Consider the following 14,511-nt stretch of genomic DNA (forward strand, 5'->3'; position numbering starts at 1 on the left):
TTGGGTTTAAAAGTAATGAAAAGCTATTTAAGCTCTATAATTTCTAATTATCTCCTCACTTTCTACTCTGCCTTTCAGTGTGCCATGGAATGTGTAGTCTTAGACGGAGTAAATGAGCATGTTTTCCAAATCATAAAATGGAGTTTGTTGATTCTCTGCCATCTTTTACTGAACACATTAGCATGCTAGGTACACATGTTAGGTGTTGCGTGACCCCGGATAGCCTCAGAGATCCTTCTAGGGTGTAATCCAGCTGCTAATAATTGCTTTTAGCTCATTTGGAACAAATTGTCCCATCTTTTTTTTTAAATTTTTTTTCCTTTCTCTTTCTCTATGTGTATTGTCTTTAATTGTTGTTCTCTCTTCTATTTTTTCTTCTTCTTTAATTATAGCGCTGGGTTATGTTATTATCAATAGGCCATTATCATCATCCTCAGTTTCCTCCAAGTATTCAAATTCATTAAGGATTAAGAACAACCACCTTCTTCCCACTCCAAGGTCACTGTGACAATTTGAGGCATCTGTGAGTGTTACAAAAGGCTAAACAAAAAAAAATAAAATAAAAGACACATAAACCCTTGAGTTAGTGAATACAGCTGTTGGAAAAGGAAGAGTTTTCTAGCATGGAAAGGCAGACCTACTTTCTGAATAAAAAGCTAATTTCTGGGTTAGTCAGAATCAGCTGCGTTTCGTAATGGTGATAAACAATCTCTAAATACATGAACTCAACAAAATTTTATGTCCTTTTATGCAACATGTCTAGCATAGGACTATGGAAGAGTCACCTTCCTCACTTCACGCAGGTATCCAGGATTCTGGACACTCTGTCACCCCCATGTCTGATTTGAAGATCACTTGTTAGAAGAAAAGAACAGGATGGTCATCCATTGGCAAATATTTTGGCCTAGAAATGATGTGAAATTCTTCTGCTAAGAGCACTGGATAAATCACATGGTTCATCAACTGCTAAGGATCTGAATGAAGAAGTCTCCGTGTGCCTGGGAGAGGAGGTGGCCTAACTCTGTGACACGAGTAGTGTTCCACCACACCACTCATGATCTGAATGCTTGAAGTAAAGGCCACGATTATTCATTCCTGCAGGTGAAATGCCCGCATGGTGAACTCATTTAGTAAGTGGGTCTTGTTCATTAGGGAGCACAAGTATTCTGAGCAAGACTGAGCACTGTCCCCTGCCTGTGCCAGCATGGTGGGCACAGGTTTCCAAGACAGTAGGGTGTCGTGGAAGAGGACAAGAAGTCATCACTTATAGGCCTGAGTGCATGGCTAAGTGCATCTCCTCCCTTAGATATGTTCTATCTAAATGAAATTAACTTGGTGTGGTGTGTGTGTGTGTGTGTGTGTGTACCATTTAAATGCTTTTTGGGTTTTACTTCATTACTGATGTCAGATGGATAAAAGCAGAGAATACAAAAAGATGCTTACCTATGTTTTATTGACTATGCAAAGATGTAGTCTGTGGATCATATTGTGTGGATCATTATAAATTATGGATAACATTGTCAAGGATGAGGATGTCAGAACACTTGTTTGTGCTAATACAGAACCTGTACATAGACCAATCGTTCAAACAGAACAAGAAACTGCATGGTTTAAAACTAGGAGTGTATGTCAGGCTTGGTTTTGTTCTTTTCCTATATTCAATTTGCATGCTGAGCATGTCACCTGAGAAACTGAACTATATGAAGAACATGACCTCAGGATTTGAGTCTCATAGCAACCCGCAGTTCACAGCTAGCAGTCTTTTCTGGGTTTTGTTGTTTGGGGTTTTTTAAAGCTTGAGGATTTTAATGCCTCATGCTCAGGGACAGAGCAGTCTGTGGAGAACCCTGCCTGTCTTTAGAAGTGCTTCCTGTAAACAATGGAAGGCCCGGCCAGCCTTGTCATACTCAGGCTGATCCACACCTGCTGGAAGGTGGACAGGGAGGCCAGGGTGGAGCCTCTAATCCAAGTACTTCCACTCTGGGGGAGCAATGATCTTGATCTTCCCAGTGCTGGGCGCCAGGTGTGGTGCCCATGTGGTCTCCTTCTACATTCTGTCAGCAATGCCGGGGTACGTGGTGGTTCTCCCAGAGGACGCTGTTAGCATATAAATCCTTGAGGTTGTCAAAGTCACACTTCATGATGGAATTATTTCATGAATTCCAGCGGACTGCCTGCTGGGGAAGGAAGGCTGGAAGAAGGTTCCAGGGCAGCGGGAATACCCATTTCCAGTGGTGATGACCTACCTGTCTGGGAGCTCATAGCTCTTCTCCAGGGAGGAAGATGAGGTGGCTGTGGCCATCTCGTTCTCAAAATTTAGAGCCACGTAGCACAGCTTCTCCTTGATGTCCCCAACAAGTGAGTCTCACTCTGCTGTGGTCACAAAGAAGTAGCCATGCTCTGTGAGGCTCTTCATCAGGAAGACCAGCCACATCAGGAAGCATGAAGACATGGGGCAGTGTGTAGCCTTCATAGATGGGGACCTTATGGGTGATGCCATCCCCCAAATCCAGGACGTACCTGTCATGCGTCCAGAGGCATAGAGGGAAAGCAGGCTTAAACAGCAATGTGCATGGCAGGGACCTTGAAATTTCAAGCACAATCTGTGTCATCTTTTCCCTGCTGGCCTTAGGGTTCGGGGGGCCTCTATGAGCAGGGTGAGGTGCTATTCAGCTGTTACCCACAGCTCATTGTAGAAGGAGTGGTGCCAGGTTTTCTCCAAGTCATCCCAGTTGGGGGTAATACTGTGCTCTAAGGAGTGAGGATGCCACACTAGCTCTGAGCCTCATCCCTCATGTTGCTATCTTTCTAGTCCATTCCCACCATCGTATCTAGTGGCGGAGGTGGCCCATGATTGAGAGGAAGACCACCAGAGCGGGGGGGGGGGAGGTCGTTCCCCTGCAAAGCCTTGCCCAAGCACAGTAGTCCCCTCCTCACACACGGCAAATTTTTCTTTCTCTGACTTTCCCCATTATGATGTCCCTCTGCAGGGATTTGTTCCTCCTAAAAACATGTCCAAAGCCAAGTTGCTCCTTGGTGGCAAGGATTTTAAAGCTCCATCTCACATATTTTGGGCATGTGGCCAGGAGGGACGAGTCCTTGGAAAAAAGACATCATTCTTGAAGGGCAGATGGGCAGTGTAGGAGAGGATGACTCAGGACGAGAGAGATTGACATAGTACCTGAGATAATGGAGATAGGTATGTTGGAGAGAGGGAGACTGGCTCAGGATAGGGCAGGGTTCTGAGCTATTGTGTCCTTATGAGTCTCAGTCAACTTGACAGCACATGACAACAGCAAATTGAATGATGTTTTACCATCCTTGCCTCTAAGGAGCATTCTGGTTGCGCTTTCATCAAGACAGAACCATTTGTTCTTTTGGTAGTCCATAGTATATTTAATAAATAAACACCACAATTCAAAGACATTCTTCTTTGATCATCCTTATTTATCATCTAAATTTCAGATGCACAGGATGCAATTGAAAAGACCATGGCTTGGATCAGATGCACCTTATTCTTTAGACATATTATTTTTGTTGTTGTTGTTAAGTGTCGTCGAGTTGCAGGCGACTCATAGTGACCCTATGAAGGAGAGTCCTTGACGCTTGGGTGTCTTTCATCCTCTCTCCAGGTTCATAGGGTTTCCGGAGGCAAGCTATTATGGAAGTGGATGCCACTCCTCCTTCCAAGCTTGTTTTAATCGGGGAGCTCCACCCTACTCTCTGTCCGCACTGGGTAGCCAACCATTAATGCATTTGACACATCCGTGTCACAGGGTTCAGCCTCACAGCAACCACAAGTGACTGCAGTACGGCAACTTGTACACCAGGGCTGTACGACCTAGAGGAATGTCTGAACAAAAACAATGAAAGACGGGCCTGAGGGCCGCGGATTAAAAGTCACCCACCTTTGGCTGGGTAGCATCGCTTTCTGTCCACTGGGCTAGCTGATCTCTCTCTCTGTGTTGATATTATTGGACATATTATTAAGAGGGCCAAATTCTAGAGAAGATCCTCATGCTTAATAGAGACCACTGAAAAAGAGGAAGACCCTTAATGAGATGAATTGGCAGAGTAGCTGTAACTATGAACTGAAGCACAACAGCAATGATAAGGGTAGTATAGGACCTGGCAATGTTTCATCCTGTCATACATACGATTACCATGTATTGAGAACAATTTGACGGTAACTAACAACGATAACTATCACACAAAACTATTGATGTCCCATGCAAGCAAAATACTGCTGCTGATCACTCAAAAATGGCTGGAACAGTACACAGCTAAGGAACTGCCAGACGTTCAGACAGGATATAGGAGAGGCCATGCCACCAGGGATGTATCATTGCTGATGTCAGATGGACCCTGGCTGAAAGTAAGTAATGCTGTTGTTGTTATGTGCCGTCGAGTCATTTGCGACTCATAGCGATCCTATGCACAACAGCCCTAAACCCTGCTCTATCCTGCGCTAACAACACTGCCTCTGACACACCCATCCCGATTACCCCAGTCACCTAATCAATCCATCTCATAGAGGGTCTTCCCCTCCTGCACTGTCCCTCCACCCTCCCAAGCATGATGTCCCTCTCCAAGGACCCGTCCCTCCTGGCAACATGTCCAAAGTATGTCAGACGAAGCCCCAGAATCCTTGCCTCCAAGGAGTAGCTTGGTTTAATCCTCTCCAAGATGAATCTGTTTGTTTTCCTGGCAGTCCAGGGTACATTCAGTACCGTTCTCCAGCACCACAGCTCAAAAGCATCCACTCTCCTTCTGTCCTCCCTAGTCATTGTCTAATTCTCTGATGCATTAACAAGCGATTGCAAATACCATGGCCTGTATCAGGCGCACCTTAGTCTCCAGAGAGACACTGTTGCTCCTGAGTACTTTAGAGAGGTCCCTAACAGCAGACTTTCCCATCGTGATACGCTTTTTGATTTCCTGACTCCTGGTGCCAAGAGTGTTGACTGTGGAGCCGAGCAAACTGAAGCTGTGAACACTCTCAATCTCTTCACCATCCATCCTGACACTGCCAATTGGTTCAGTGGTGAGAATCTTTGTCTTCTTGACATTGAGCCTCAGTCCATACTGAAGGCTGCAGTCCTTGACCCTTCGCAGCAAGTGCATGAGGTCCTCCTCAGTTCAGAAGAATATTTGTGCTTTGTTGACTATGCAAAGGCATTTGACTGTGTGGATCATAACAACCTGTGGCTGACATTGAGAAGAATGGGAATCCCAGAGCACTTGATTGTGCTCATGCAGAACCTCTACCTGGACCAGGAGGCTGTTGTGCAAACAGCAAGGAAGCACTGTATGGTTTGGAATTGGGAAGAGAGTGTACCAAGGTTGTATTCTTTCTCCATACCTATCCAACCCATATGTTGAGCAAATTATCTGAGAAGCTGGACTCTATAAGGAGGAGTGTGGCATCAGGATTGGCGGGAGACTTATCAGTAACCTACATTATGGAGATGACACCACCTTGCTTGCTGAAAGCAGGGAGAACTTGAAGCACTTGTTACAGAAGTGCTTGTAAAGGAGTGCAACTTTCTGTATGGATTGTATCTTAATGTCAAGAAAACAAAGATTCTCACCACTGGACTGCTAGGCAGCATCAAGGTAGATGGAGAGGAGACTGAAACTGTCAACAGCTTCATCTTATGTGGATCCATAATTAACACTCTTTGGTACCAGAAGTCAGGAAATAAGGAGACACATTGCATTGAGAAAATCTGCAATTAAGGACCTCTCCAAATTATTAAGGAGTAATGATGTCAGTTTGAGGACTAAGATGCATCTGATTTAGGCTTTGCAATTACCTGCTATGCATCTGAGAGCTGGAGAACGAATAAAGATGATAGAAGAAGAATCTATGCCTTTGAGTTGAGTTGCTGGAGAAAAGTATTGAAGAGTCCATGATCTGCCAAAATAACAAACAAGTCTGTCTTGGAGAGTATGAAACAAAGCTCTCTTGAAGGCAAGGATTTTGAAGCTCTAACTCACGTACTTTGGGCATGTTTCCAGAAAGGACCAGTCCTTGGAGAAGGAAGTTATTCTTGGAAGGGTGGAGGGACAATGCAAGAGAGGAAGACTAGATGAGAAGGATTGGCTTTGTAACTGAGGTAATGGGGTAGGAGTGTTGGAAACAATGAAATTAGCTCAAGATAGAGCAGAGTTCAAAGCTATTGTCACTATGAGTTTCAGGTGACTCCATGGCACATAACAACAACAGGGCATACTAGGAAACCACCACAACCAGCAGCAACAACAAAATCTCAAACCACCCACTGTTAATCATGTCAATTCCAAATCATAGTAACTCTCACGGAAGAAATGCCCATAGGTTTTTCAAGGCTGTAAATCTTTACAGAAGCAAACTGCCCTCTCCTTCACCCATGGAGAATCTGTTGAGTGCGAACCAGGGACCTTTTGGTTGGCAGCCAAATTCTTCAATCACTGCATTAATAAACATCAAACCAGCTCAATGCAGAACCACCAGAGCTGAAAAGCTTCATGAGCAATCAAAATTGACCACTAGATGGCGCCCTGTTGGGTCTGATTATGATGACACCCTTGATTGAGAGAACAATGTTTAGAATCACAAGCCAACCTCACCCTCTCTCATCTCCCACAGCATCGGGAGAGTTTTTTAGGACATACATATTTAGCCCTTTTTAGCACCACATTTCTAAGAATATCGTCTGTACCATAGTGTACTCTACACCTCAACACACACTACCTATGAGTTCTAACAAACACACTAACTGTGAGTTCAGAAATTTAATATAGTTGCAAAGTGTAGGGAAACTTGGAAACTTATAGACTCTTCCAGATGTTTTTTGCTTCATTAAACATATTGAGGGGGGAAAGGACAATCTCCACGTTAAATCTCCATTAAAATAACCTTGTGAGCTTATCTGAAATTAGCACCTCTGGAATTCTTGTTGACTCTTGTTTTCATTTACCTCCCTTGTATCTTGATCTTCTACTTGATATACTGCGCTGATCAGATAAAAAAAGGTTGAATCGGTTCTATAGACCAACTTGAACGGTGTCTGAAAATAAGAATTGAATTTGGGGTTTTCGTTCTTCCTTTTTCATTTGGGTATGATTTAGTGTTCATCCTGCACTCGACACTAAAATGCATTGTTTAATTATCTGAGCTCAACACACCATTTTATAATTCATTAGTCAGTTGCTCTTTGCAAAAGCTTATTTCTCATGAAACAAAAGTGAGAACCATGCAACTGGACTATTTATCTCTCTTTAGGGGTTGGGGGTTAATATCTGATAGCTCATAACATCTTTATTATAATGCATTTATAATGATTTACTGGAATCATTCTATGGCTAAGTATCTAATGTCAAAGCCAGGATCTGGCATGAAATAAAATGTTGTATCCTTGGGTAGCTCTAGGGGAAAAAAGGGCCTCAGCCAATATTTTCTCTGTAATTCTACAAACTGTAATAAGGGTAGGGGTAATTGCCTTAATGTCAATTAAGCTATTAATAATTCCCATCTTGTCATTCCTAAATATAGCAGGGTCTCAATCATACGTTAGTGTCCCCTGTTAAGACTGAATAGGAATGAGACTACTGCCTGGCTAAGTCTGAAAATCTGTCTGGCAGCCAGTCTTAATCTCTTTTACATAGAAAGAGACACTTAAGGTTTGTTTTTGGTTTTTTTAAATAACAAACTTTTACTTGCACCTGTATTTGTGAGAATAAGTGTTGGTAAAACATGTGAGTGGGGGTTGATCCAGACTTAAATATAGCTTCCTAGGTTGTGTGAACAGTTTGTGATCATTAAGGATTGGTAGTTCAAACCCACCCAACCCAGTTAGAGAAGAATGGGCTGGGCAACTGTTTGCACATAGATTGTTGTTGTGGTGCTGTACCGTCAAGTCAGAACCGACCCAGAGCTGACCCTCTGGCAGGTTTTCAGAGGTAGTTTTACTCACATGGGAGGAGATTGCACACCTATCTCCTGCAGAGCAACTGGTGGATTTGAACTAGGTGCCTTCTGGGATTGCAGCACAGCTTCTTACCCCTAGGCCACCAGAGCGCCATTCAATCCCATGGAGCAGTTCTACTCTGTGTCCTATAGAGGTTGCTATAAGTCCAAATCCAGTCCATGGAAATGTGTTTTGGGTCGGGCTCTTGTTCTGCCTTTAGGTGGCTAGTAGAAGGTGTCTTTATCAGGGCCAGTGTTCCCAGAGTCCAGGCCACCTGACCATACTCAACACCTAGTACCAATCCCACCTTCATTTTGAAAGTCAATGAGCTCTTGCTTTTACTACACAGGAGCTGTGCTCCCTACGTGGTGCTATTCCCAGGCTCTACGGAAGCACACAGGTTCCTCAAGGACAGAGAGACTGCAAGGAAATAGTATGAGATGGGGTCACTTCCAGGGCCCATCTTCAAACTTCAGGAAACAAGGTTGAGAATAAGGCTTTCTTAGAACAGAGTCTAGGAGGAGGTGTGTGGTGGGAATTTGGTGACGAGGGGGATGTTGCCAACACTCCCTGTAGCTCTAAATCAGGCCCACTTATCATAACAGTTAAGAAACAGGACCCACTTCAGCAGCTGGCACTTACATTTCTCCTGGGCAAAAATTTCTAAGCAGCCACTTCCTTCTGCCCTCCTTTGTTGGCTATCGTGGTGAAGTGAACTTCTACTTGATGATATGTAGAGCTCATTAATTTGTCCCAAGGAAGCTTGTTGTATGGCAGTTTAATGACAGAAACCCGTTTTAATGCAAATGGACATGTAATCCCACTAAGCTACTCTGAGGGTGTAAATTTAAAACTATAGCTGGGAACTGACAGAGGAGTTTAATAAGATGGAGGGCTAGATCCTGGGGCACCCATGGGACCCTGGTTGGACACCAGGCCCTTGCAGTTTTAGTGTAACTGTGGTTACCATGGCAATTAAAAAGAGCTGTGAGTGAGGGCCCTGAAATCTGGAGGTGTGGCCCACAGGGAGGGAAGGAAGGGTGCATGGATACCTTCTGCTGATTATTCTCCAAGGAACAAGGTTGAGCAAACACATGCCTGACACCCAGCGTGCAGCTTTCTGTCCTGACTTCTTAGAAATTCCTGGTTCCAGAAAATGCCAATACAAAGAGATGAACCCTTCCTTACCTTGGACCCTGTCTCTTCCAGCAGGTGAGGCAGAAAGCCTACTCTGCAGGAGTGGATGGAAATGAGACAGAGGCGGGCCTTGTTTGTGAATATTTGCTCAATTATAATGCTGCTGGGTGCAACTTCAGTCTCCAGAGAGCCCTGAATAAGGTTATGATGGGTGAAGTCATTTTTGTAATAAAGTTGGCTGTAACGCTGGGTCATAAATCACAGATTCTGGTACTAAAAAATTTTACTAAACATGCCTCTGTTACCACATACTGTCCTCCTTTTAAATACTTTGATTTTACTACAAATCTTCCATTGACAGAGATGGAGGTAAACACACAATGAGCAAACGATTCCTTCTGTCCCCAGCAGCAGCCCTGCCGGCATCTGGGCCTCCTAGAATGGTTTCCCGAGGTACGGTATTATTTATGGCATGCTTTCTCTATCAAAAAGGCAAACAGCATCCCGAGTGACCCCAGAGCATTTGCATCACTGCTTCTCTTGCTAATTGATTCATCCCCTGGCAGGGCCGGGCCCTGGGCTGTGTGTGAGCTGGACACTCTCCCAGCAGCAGAGTCTGTGGATTATGGTGCATAATAAGCAACGACGTTAATAAAATTGTTAAATGTCAGGACCGCCAAGCCCACACCCATTCAGAGCCTATTGGCTCCTCTGGAATGATTCTGTAAAATACCATCTCCTCCTCTTGTCCTTTCATTCAGGCTAAACTTCATAACCTTTGTTAAGGAAGGAGATTAAGATCGACTCTTCACAGCACTGATTTGTTTAATTTCTCTCATCACATCTTCCTCTGTGATGAAAGTTCGGCCTAGAATGAGAGGGAATGCCATCATATGAAGTGCATTTCAGACGTAATAAAGCAGAAAGGAGAGGGTGGCCCCCGTGGCAGTTGTAAGAGGGTCGGAGTGTGGATCTCTATAGCTCAGTGGCTGCAAAGCAGAAAATGAAGATTGTAAAAACGTCACATAAAGAAAAAATGCACAGTGGATTCGTTTTGCGATGCCCATAATTCAGTAATGCCTTTAAGTAGCTAGAAGAAATATAATAAATGTTTTTCCACAACATTGATCATACTGTATCAGAGGAAATATTAGTGTGCAGGGAGCCATGATTATACCGGTAGTAATTCTCAGTGCAGAAAACTAGTAGAAGATGGGACCCTTTATAGGCTGAACTTTTATTGGCTGCAGTTATTTACCTTTAAGAATACACCTAATACATTGTCCTATAGCTAAATATTTTTTTTTTGTGAAAATTCAAACCAGCACTATCAGTAAATCAGAAGTCCTGCCACTGTTTTACAGAATTTATATGTATATTTTTTTTTTCCTGAGGATGCTCTGTTGTGTTCCAGAATACAAAAAAACCATCCGGTTGACCATGTAAAAATTCTGGAAGGCCTGTAAAACAGGGTCTTCTTCTATATTCTGAACTGGAGAGGTGTGGACAGGTTTATGGCATGTGATTCCATCCAAATGCCACCTGTATATATAACATCTCTCTAAAGAAATTAAATGGATTATTAGATTATACACTGTAGTAAAACTACCCAGAGCTGTGGGCCCAGAGAGGCTATGCATGTCATGTTACTGCTGGTTTTTTTGTGTTTTTTTTTCTTTTTTTTTTTTTTTTTGCGGGGGTGGGGGGTGATTCTGAAGCACTGGAGAAAGTTCTACAAGGTAGGGAGGAAAAAAAAAAAATACCAGGTTTTTCCTTTAAGAAGGAAAGAAGAGAACGCATTCCTCATGCCAGCCTCTTGCTCCTCAACCTGGCAGGCACAGGCAATCCGGTGGGTGGAGGTGACAGTCATGGTGCTGGAAAAGCCCCACGTTCTTGATGAGCCAGACCAGAGCAGCCTCAGGGCCGAGCTCCAGAATCACCCAATCACAGCTTCAGAGTGCAAGAGATAAGAAGGAGGCCAGGCCAGAAGCCTGCACAAAGAACAGGAGAGATGAGCCCTGGGCATGCTAATCCTCCTTACATTCCTGATAAAGCTCTGTTGAGAAATCATTAGGAGGGGCAAGAAGCCAGAGGGCTGCCCGGGTGAACACACCACTGGGGCAGTGACAGGAACGCGCCTTCTTTTCCTGCAGGATCTGGAGACTGCAGCTTGCAGTTCAAAGCTCCTGTAAAAGCAAACAAACCTGGTTTCAGGCCACACACTTACCTGCTCTCTCTCAATGCATATCTCCCCTAACTCTCACTGACACAAATGGGAATCATTTTGCAGAGTGAAAGGAGACCAGTGCCCTTCGTGTTATCCTGGAGTTCTTAATGCAAAGCACAGATTTTATGCACACGTACTCCATCAGGCCAATGATTTCCTGTGATTTTTTTAAAAATCCCCTTTCTAGAACTTGGGCTCAATGGAGTATAGTAGCTAAAGAGAATTATTTTTTTTTTGTCTGTGTTATGTATTCACATGGAACTATGGCTTCATTTGAGCACTTTCGTTCTAGAGCTATGTAGTTGTCCTAATTACCTATTTTGTTGCATTGTTCCATTTCTCTGTCATAGACAAAGTAGAAGTGGGGTCTTTCAGATCTTCCCTTGTTGAGAATTATTAAAGAAAGGAGGTTGGTTGCTGGGGCAAGAGGCACAGAAATCCATCACAAAGTCTAAGGTTGAGAAGCAGCTTGCCACAAGATGGTGGTTTGTATGAGGGAATCCTACAACCAAACCCAGCCCTTTGCTGTCAAATAGATTCTGGCTCTGATCCCTTAGGACCAAGTAGAACTACCTCATAGGGTTTCCAAGGCTGTGAATCTTGACAGAAACTGTCTGCCCCATCTTTCCCCTGCCTCCGAAAGAGTGACACCTGGGAATTGTGTCAGCAGCGCCCGTGCTCAGCATGGACGTGGGCGTGGACGTAAGAAGCTGCTGTGTCATACAGGCTTCTATTGAGTTCCTCTCTATGACAGGGCAACAGCCTCTTACAATGTGATTTCTTTCTAGTAGAAGCTGTGCTCAGACTGTGTTTCTGTTTTTTAAACAGAATGCAGTTTTCTTCTCATTTACTTAATTACTTGGTGGTTGATGGAATGAAATTTAAAATGATATTCTTTATTTCCCCCTGTTGGAGCCTAGTTAGTATCTCTTTGAATGATACTCTGAATATGCTGCTGGATATCATTCACTCACTCATTTGCCACGGAGTCAGAACTGACGCATAGCTGACCCTCCAGCAGGTTTCGGAGGCTGTATATCACACGGGAAGAGATTGCTTATCTTTCTCTGGCAGAGCCGCTGGGAGATTCGAATCATCAGCGACCTGGCCTCTGGGATAGCAGTGAACTTCCTGTATATTATCACATTATGGACCAATTACTAAATTTTGTTTTGTTTTTTAAGAAACAAGAACACTTACTAGCTAGCACTCTAAAAAGTCCTGAGGTAAGAGGACTCCAGGTTTGGATAGTTGAGTGACTGAACGAGGTCGTTAGGCACACCAGTTCTTCCTGCTCTCCAGCCCTCAGCAGGCTGGCTTGTCTTGGGCTGGTTCTCCTCACAGCTCTGGGTCTTTGTCACAGCTCCCACACCCACATGAAGAGACTACAACTGGAAAGAGCAGGATTCCCGTCCCGTTCATCCTGCAAAAGACATCCCCACACCCAACGGCTGCTGTGTCCAATTCATGACAACTCCTTTTGCTTATGCTATTGTTAAATCTTAACCAGGCTCAGTGAGTGGCCTGCCCACGCTTCCTTCTTTCCTCTCTTCCTTCCATTCTTTCTCTCTTTAATTGCTCTTTTCCTTTCTTCTTTCCCCTCTTCTTCAAGGACTTGGAAACACCTTACCTATTAGAATGATTCCAATGAGGAAAATGTTTATGGTTACAGCTGCCTTTTCACGAATATTTGTTATTGTCATTAGATGTCTTTCAGTACAAGGTAGCTTCGCCTTTTGCTCTTCATGAAGAGCTCGCAGAGTTTCATATACTTGTAAAGTTTAGTTAACAACAAAACCTCCCAAAATAACAAGAGGATACTAGAATTTGTAAAGAAACATTTCCAAGTACTTGGCAGCCAGCCCGTGTTACTGACTTACATTTTGGCTGGATAGAAAAAGTAGATTTACATGTAACAATACAGAATATTTGATCATAATCTGAAACTTTCTATTTGGGTTAAAATAAGATGCTCTTGTAATTATCATTATAACCGCTAGATGTCACTGTTGCATATGTCTGACAGTAAGAACGTCCTACTCTGAGCAGCAATCCTAAACCTTGGGAGGGCTGGCAGCTACATCCATGTCACTCTACCTTTTGATTGAACACATGGTATCATGCTAAGACGATTTCTTCCAATTCAGCTCAGTTCTAAATTATGACACCCTCCTGGGAATTTTTCTAATTTACACAGAATGCAAGTCTTCAATTTCTCATTCTATTTAAAAATTTCATGATTGTTCCCCACACTTCAGATTAGTTATAACTAGAACCTTCTGGATGCCAGTGGAATGAAGTGAAAATATGGCCATAAGATACCTTGTTATAAATATCATCCCCTCCCCAAAGTGCTTACACGAATTTCGTATCTATTTGATCATCTATCTGTTCAACATCCCTACAGGATTATCTTCTTTAATGCATCTATGAGTCAAAGTTGATCCTGCCCTGTGGAATAAAATAAATGAAGCCATTATTTCCACTGAGATTCCAGGAGAAGAACACACATTGAAAATATGTACCTCACAGCTTCTAGTTTGCAAATTTTTTTAGTTTTCCAGTTACTTTAAACAATTCCTTAAACAGCTGATGGACCAGCTGAAAAATGAGACCATCTTGTAGATCTAGTGGTGTTTACGACTTGAATCTGGAGATGTTTCTGAAGAAGCCCCAACAGGCTTTTAGTTTGAGTAGGAGAGGTGATAAATAAGATCATGGCCATCAAAAAGAGACAGACCAGGTGTACCATTGTCGTTGTTGTTTTGTGCTATCAAGTCAGAACATAGCTGACCCTCCAGTGGGTTTCAGAGGCAGTAAATTACACGGTAAGAGATTGTCCATCTTTCTCCTGTGGAGCTAGTGGGTTCAGACTGCACGTCTTTGGGCTGGCAGCTCAACTCCTTACCACTGAGCTATCAGATCTCCCTAACTGGAACATCAGTTAGCTTGGTCTATTATTAGAAATGACCATGAGCTTCAATGTTGCAGTCTCATTTCTTTTTCTTCAGGCCTGAGAGCTGTTTCCTTTATCTTCTTTGTGTGGCTTTGCATCAGGAAAGCAGGCTATTCTTGAAGGACTACTGGCCTAGATTTTAGCGAGGGGGTGGGGGACTGTTGCTCTCTGTTCTAGTGAATTATCAGAGGGCTGCTTTGCCTGCCATCTATGGGGTGCTTTGATCCAAAATTTCAGTC

At 43.4% G+C, this 14,511-nt stretch overlaps 1 pseudogene; it reads right to left on the reverse strand.

The window, feature by feature from the left end:
* Positions 1 to 1,857: 1,857 nt before the first annotated feature.
* Positions 1,858 to 2,861, reverse strand: LOC102855384 (annotated as a pseudogene).
* Positions 2,862 to 14,511: the final 11,650 nt, after the last annotated feature.

Source organism: Elephantulus edwardii, unplaced genomic scaffold, assembly GCF_000299155.1.
Source record: "Elephantulus edwardii isolate Elephantulus edwardi_28Jun2011 unplaced genomic scaffold, EleEdw1.0 scaffold00001, whole genome shotgun sequence".
Lineage (NCBI taxonomy): Eukaryota > Metazoa > Chordata > Mammalia > Macroscelidea > Macroscelididae > Elephantulus > Elephantulus edwardii.